We start from the raw sequence: 7,500 nt of genomic DNA on the forward strand, positions 1-7,500 counted from the left end.
TGTGTGTGTGTCTATGATTCACCATGGTCTTGGATCACGTATCAGACTCGTGATGGACAGCCATTTCCCTCCCGGAAAAGACCTCAGAGCTCATGTATGTATGTGTGTGTGTGTGTGTGTGCGCGTGTGTATGTATGTGTGCATGTGTGCGTTCGTCTGTGTATTTAATTCTTATTTAGTATTATTTGGCTTCGTCCCTGACTACTGATTCTGACATGGCATGATGAGAATTCGAGCCCAATCAGTGGGATCTATTCTAATCCTTGCAATCTTGGCTTCATTCAACAGAGGAACAGGTCGGCAGGGCAATAACCGCCGTGAGAAAGAGATGGAACCAGGAAACACCCATCTTGATTTTTCAATTAATATAATTATACTTTCATTCAGCTTATATTTTTCTGTGGTCTCGATTGATCTGAAGACTTCATCACTATAGTTGAAACATCTTTAGTCTACAGTCAACTATCCGTCCAATTATGTTATGTAAAGTCTGTAACTTGCTATAGTTACAATGGGTTTTGTGGCTTTTTATTTATTTATTATTATTTTTTTTTTGCCAAGCCGCACCACTATAGTGACTAAGGATACAGTTTATTTCAAGTGATCTTTTCAAATATTTTTTCTTTTTTTTTTCTTTTCCTAATTATCAACAGCTTCTGTGAATGGCCTTCGGAAATACTTTGGTTTTAACAAGAGAGTTTGATCGTGTTTGATGTTCCAACGAAGAAGTCTACAGAGCTCAACATTTGGTCAAAAGAACCTGACAGTATTTGAAGTTTTATCAGCAGAGCCTGGCAATTCTTGAAATTTCGACAGTAGAGACTGACAGTATTTGAGACGTTATCCGTAGACCCTGATAATATTCGAAGTTTTATCAGCACAGTCTGACATTATCTGAAATTTTGTGAGTAAAGTTTGACAGTGTTTTAAGCTTGATTATTAGAGCCTGACATTACATTCCAACGTGTAAGCTTGAATGATATGCAATTTCACCAGGCAAGTACAAAAAAAAAAGAATGAAAATATATTTTCCGTTAAGAAACGAATCCTCAGAGTTACTTTGATTTCACCTATGTCACGGGAGGTCATGGTACCAAATGTACACCAGGAACAGCTCAACAAACATGCATTCGTTGCTATAGTAACACGGGCAAGGATCAAACGCAGCGGTCCCAACACAATCAATAAGATTGAATAATAATCCGTTTTACATCATTATATTGACAGTAAAGGGGACAGGGGAGGGAATACTGAAGAGGGATGTAATGGTAGACGGCACAATAATATTGTGGTGGTATCAAAGTTCCTTTACGTTTTACCGATTCCTTCCTACCACACACAGACTCCAATTGGTCTCCATCTTTTCATAGAAAAATGTACGAATCACCCTTAGTACTCTTTCCTTCAACACTCACTTATACTGCAAGAAATACTCCACATTTCCTCTAAACTCTTTGTGTGAAACGCAATGCACGTGTCCCTTTAGGAATCATCATCCTCATGACACAATCTATCTCCGGTGTGTTACCCTCTTTCAGCACGCACACGACGTCAGTTAGCACTCCTCCCTCCCTCCCACTTCCTCCTCAACACTTTGGCCCTTGGCTGGGAGAAAAACAAGGAGGCGTGCATCTCTCTCTCTCTCTCTCTCTCTCTCTCTCTCTCTCTCTCTCGGAGACCGCAATGCACAACAGGAAATGAATCTAAAGAAATGCAATACCGTTGCCATGGAAGCAATCAGGGTGTCGGTAGGAGATAGGTAGTTATCAAGACGAGGCTGGGAACCACACCTTAAAACAATAAGTGCAGTAACATTATGTATATATGTATATATATATACATATATACACGTATACATATATATATACATATATACACGTATACATATATATATATACATATATATACGTATACATATATATAATATATATACGTATACATATATATATACGTATACATATATATAATATATACATATATATATATACGTATATATATATACATACATATATATATATACGTATATATATACGTATACATATATATATATACGTATATATATATATATATATACGTATACATATATATATACATATATATATGCATATACATATATATATATACATATGTATATGCATATACATACATATACATACATATTATATATATATATACTCGTCTATATATATATATATATATATATATATATGAATAAATAGTTAAATATATACATATACAAATGAAAAAATCCAGTGGTTTGCATACAACACTGGAAGCTCATCAACGATCACTCCCACATCTCTTTACCCACTTTCCACACCTGACACCCTCCCCCCCATCCAAATTCCTTTTTCACTCCTTCCTCCTGCTCCGGCCTCCTATGCTCCTATCCTTCCTCCTTCTCTCTCCTCCCAGCTTCTACTTCACCTCCATCCTCAATCACGAGCAAGAGCTTCTTGTCGTCTTTCCATTTCACTTCCTCTTTTTTTTTTTTTTTTTTTTACCTGAAGATTTTCTCCCCTTTCCATTCTCCATTTCTATACCCATCCGCTGTACCTCTCGGGCTGTGTTTACTTGATGCCAACACTTTTTTTTTTTTTTTTTTTTTTTTTTTTTTTTTTTTTTTTTGCTCGCAAAGGCTGAGGCCTTTCACCCTACCTCATCTTGTATTAACTTGTCTTTTTTCTCTCCCCTCTTCCAACTTTTTTTTCTTGAATTTTCGTGTCTTTCCTCTTTGTTTTTTCTTAAGTGTTCTATTTATTAGCTTAAGCATGTATATATGGGATTGTGTGTGTGTGTGTGTGTGTGCGTGTGTGCGTGTGTGTGCGTGTGTGCGTGTGTGTGTGTGTGTGTGTGTGCGTTTGTGCATCAACTATATATGTGAAAACATAAATGGAAAAATTTGAGGCAATGCACACAAATTTGCGTGATTGACCTCCCACACCCAAAAAACACAGACACGTACATGCACACACACGGACACACAAACACACACACACACACACACACACACACACACACACACACACACACACACACACACACACACACACACTCCATTATCGATCTTAGCTCCTGCACCACGGCCCGCCCATCACACCAACACCACCACAGACAGACAGAACCGATACAGCCATCACCACAGCCACCGCCGGATCCTACCGGCATCCCTCCTCCTCCTCCTCCTCCTCCTCCCGCCCCTCCTCCTCCTTCTCCACCCACCGCCTGCATCACCACCACCACATCCAGCACTTGTAACTATTGATTTTCATCGTATGGATGTTCTTGTACGAATACTCACACTTAGGATTACACTTACAAGCACTCACGTATACACACACACATACATATACACTCAAACACGCACATACACACACAAAAGCACACACACGTAAGCACGCGCGCACACAAACACACGCACACACAGACACACACGTACGCACGCACGCAAGCACAAACAAAAACACATGGAAAATTAAAAGCATAGGCACAAACACAAACAAGAACACCACACACTCTCAATCTTGGTTGTATCATTCACTCTGTGTAGGGGGCCATACCACTGACACATATTCCAGTCTTGGACGGATCAGGGTTTCGATCATTTTTCTTTTTTTCATCATTTCTTCATCCATATATTCAAAAGCCACTTTAGTCTTCTGTAGCAGGCCTTACGTCTCTTCCACAATCCTGCTGACATGTCTGCCAGGTGACAGATTGTCTTTTATCATCACTCCCAAATCTTTCACATCACAAGGAATAGTTTCAAGATTGTCTTCTGCAGCTATTACCTATTTCCAGTCATTTGCAATTTTTTAGTGTGTGCGAGCGTTTGAGTAAGTGCGTGTGTGTTCGTGTGTGTGTGTAATAATAATAATAATAATAATAATAATAATATCATACGGTTTATTGGGTATAGCAGCATTACTGCTGAAAATATACAGCCTACAGAATTATAAGATTATAAGAAAAAATATAACACTGAAAAGATGCTGTTACAAGCATTAAAAAACAAAACAAAACAGTAAGCTAAGGAATAGCCGTGTTGTGCAACACTGTTATTTCTTGTTGTTGATTAAGTCCAGAAATGTCGGTATGGGGCTCTTCTTATACCGGTCGGTACGTGCTCTGATCGGCTTGACGGTAAATTGTAGTGACGCACCTCTCGCCGTGGTGAGTTGCTGGGGCAAGGTAGCAGATCCCGGTGCCGAGGGTGTTTCACTAGGGTAACCGCAAACGACCTCAGAGTCTGAAGGTAACGGTCAGCAAGGGTTGGAAGTCCGAGTGTGGTGAGAGCGTGCCGATAGGTGGTATATTCGTTGCCAAGAAATGTGCGACAGGCTCGTTTCTGCACTTTCTCCAGCTGTCGCTGCTGCATGACTGTAAAAGAAGAGGCCCAGGAAGGTGATACACACATCAACTTGGGCAAAGTGAAGGAAGTGTAGATTGTTTTGAGATCTTCAGCCTGTGCCCTTAATGATCTCAGGCGACGCAGCATATACAGCTTATAGGAGGTTGCCCTGATGGTGTTAGCGGTGTTCTCCTTCCAAGTTAACTTATTTGTCGATGGTGACCCCCAGAAGCTTGGTTGACTGGACCGCCTGTAGGGTTTGGCCGTCAATTGTCAGCAGGGGAGGGGGAAGAACGTCATTGAAGGTGTGTAAGTGCATTACCACAGTTTTCTTGTGGTTCATGGTGACTTTGTCGTGCACTGTCCATATGTGCAGCCTGTCCAGAGTGTCCTGCAGTGGGTTATAGTCCAGGTCAGTGTTGGACACAGGGATCCCCACCGTGCAGTCATCAACATATTTCCACCTGTGCGGTGTGCCTCCCAGGGCATCGTTGATGAATATTAGAAAACACAATCACCCCATTCTTGTTCCCTGTGGTACCTCACAGAACAGGTGCTGTACTGCAGAGACGTGTCCCTGATGTCTGACAGCTTGACATCGGTCCGTCAGGAAGTCAGATACCAAAGTCACCAAGGAGGTAGAAAGACCAAGGTGGATGGCTTTGGTGATGATAGTGGTGTGATCAACAAGGTCGAAGGCTTTCTTGAAGTCAATGAACGGCACTGCAAGTAAAGTCTTGCGTGTGCACGTGTATGCATTCACATTGGTCTTTGGATCACGTGCTGGACTCGTGATCGACAGGTATTTCCCTCCCGGAAGAGAGCTCAGAGCTCGTATGACCGATCTATGGGTAATACTGTGACCTTTCACGTACACCCCCCCCCAACTCCCCACCCACGAGAGCTGGAGTAACGACTCGAAGTTCAGCGATACTGAAATTATTTCAGCCCTGGCCAGGATTCCAATCCGGACCGCCGTAGTGACAGTCGGGGATTCTACCAACCGCGCCACCGAGTCGTGTGCGTGTGAGTGTGTGTGCGCGTGTGTGTGTGCGCGCGCGTGTGTGTATGTGCGTGTGTGTGTGTGTATGTATGTGTGCGCGCGCGTGCTTGTGTGTGTGTGTGTGTGTGTGTGTGTGTGTGTGTGTGTGTGTGTGTGTGTGTGTGTGTGTGTGTGTGTGTGTGAAGTGTTTGTGTGTGTTTGTGTGTGAAGGGTGTGCGTATATGTGTGTGTTTATGTATTTGTGTATGTGAGCATTTAGAACATTCAAGACAAATATTGGAGTTTGGAAACAAAACAAAAAAGCAAATTTTTGTTTCAGCGTTCATTTCGTCCGTGTAAAACTCGTCTTCTTAAGTGACAAGAAGCCACGAACTACAATACCAATGGAGGAACAAATGTTCACTCCCTTTCACACTCTCACGTTTTTTCAGACCTTCCCCAGTGCAAGCGCAAAGAAGTGTATACGCAAACGGAGTGCAACCGAGTTCACAAGGGTTCCAAACGTAACGCAAATGTAACGCAAGTTTTAAGTAAAAAAATCCTGAAGCATAGCATGAGCCCCAAGCAACAAAACAACGCAAACACAGCGCAAGGCTAACGCAGAAGAAATGTTACGTAAACAAGCAATAGCAGTGCAAGTTAAGCGCAAACCCACCTGTAGTGTTAATAGCATAAACGCAAGGAAAAGCAAAGCAAATGCCCCCAAACGCTACACAAACGCAAGACAATTGCAACACAACGCCAACGCAATGCTAATGCAATGCCAACGGCAAGGCAAACATACTCTAACACAACGCTAACGGTAACTCTAATGCAACACTAACGCAGCGCTAACGGCAACGCTAACGCAGTACAATCGTGACGCTAATATAACGCAATCGCAATGCTAACGCATCGTAATCGCAACGCTAACGCATCGTAATCGCAACGCTAACGGCAATGCTAACTCAGCACGATAGTAACACCAACGCAACCCCAACGCAACGCAAACACAACACTAATGCAACACTAACGGCAACGCTAACGGTAATGCTAACGACAACGCTAACGGCAAAGCAATCGCAACGCTAACACAACGCCAACGCAACGCCAACGCAACAGTAACGGTAACGCAAACACGACGCTAACCCAACGCTAACGACAACGCTAACGGTAACATAAACGCAACGCAAATGTGATGCTAACGTGACGGCAATAAAACGCTAAGGCAATGCTAACGGCAACACTAACGCAATGCTAACACAGCACAAACGCAACGACAATGTAACACTAATGTAAACAAACATAGATCAACAAAAAATGCAGGATAAAAATACATACATGGAAAAACAAATCAGTTGGGGGTTACCTAGATTTTTAAAAACAAAAAAAGGCCAACAAAAACATAAAGCAAGAAAACAATTGTTGAGCAAACGTAGCCTCGGTGGACCGCAAAGCCTGAAAGCAAACACATGAGCAAAGGCAAAGCTAACGTTAAGTGAATGAGTCAAAAGAATGGCGAATGCGGCCACAACCAAGAAGCGAGGCTTAATGAGGCAGGAGAGTTAGGAACCCTTGGGGAGGGGGGCGGAGTTCTAGCTATTTGGGAAATGAACGACAAGACAAAAATTAAATAAGCAAACACAGAAACAAGTAGATGACCAAAAGTAAAGATTAAACAAACGTACATCATAAAACTAATGAAAATATACCTTATGCAAATCAATTAGAAATACTTCTACGAGTTAACAGGATAGACAATCATAGAAGAAAAAAACAACAACAGAAAAATAACATAACCAAACACATGATTTAGTAAAGCTTTTTTTTTGGGGGGTGGCGAGGAAAATAGACAGACTCTTAAGAATATTACGTTGGTGGTCAGGGTAAAAACACATGTTGCCGGCGCCGCTTCTGTCACAGAAGCTTCTAGTGGCCGACAGGAGGCATTCCCTCTCGCTCTTCATTTCATTTTAGCGTCTTGCCTTCAGGGGGCAAAACATGTCAAAAAGGCGACGGACTCCCACCAGTAAAGCCCTCACTGACTGGCCGCCTGATATCCTTTATGGACTTTCTGGTTGTGGTTAATGCTACGCCAGGCTAGACTCGGAAACAAAAGTTGGTTTTCACAAACACACACACACACACACACACACACACACACACA

At 42.1% G+C, this 7,500-nt stretch overlaps 1 protein-coding gene across 3 annotated transcripts in view; it reads right to left on the minus strand.

Annotated features, from left to right (window-relative positions):
• The window catches only part of LOC143025536 (neuroligin-4, Y-linked-like), a 651,506-nt gene that overhangs the window by 211,618 nt on the left and 432,388 nt on the right, over positions 1 to 7,500 (minus strand). The window lies entirely within an intron of this gene.

This window comes from Oratosquilla oratoria, chromosome 5, assembly GCF_046742065.1.
Source record: "Oratosquilla oratoria isolate Oo_2021 chromosome 5, ASM4674206v1, whole genome shotgun sequence".
Taxonomy (NCBI): Eukaryota; Metazoa; Arthropoda; class Malacostraca; order Stomatopoda; family Squillidae; genus Oratosquilla; species Oratosquilla oratoria.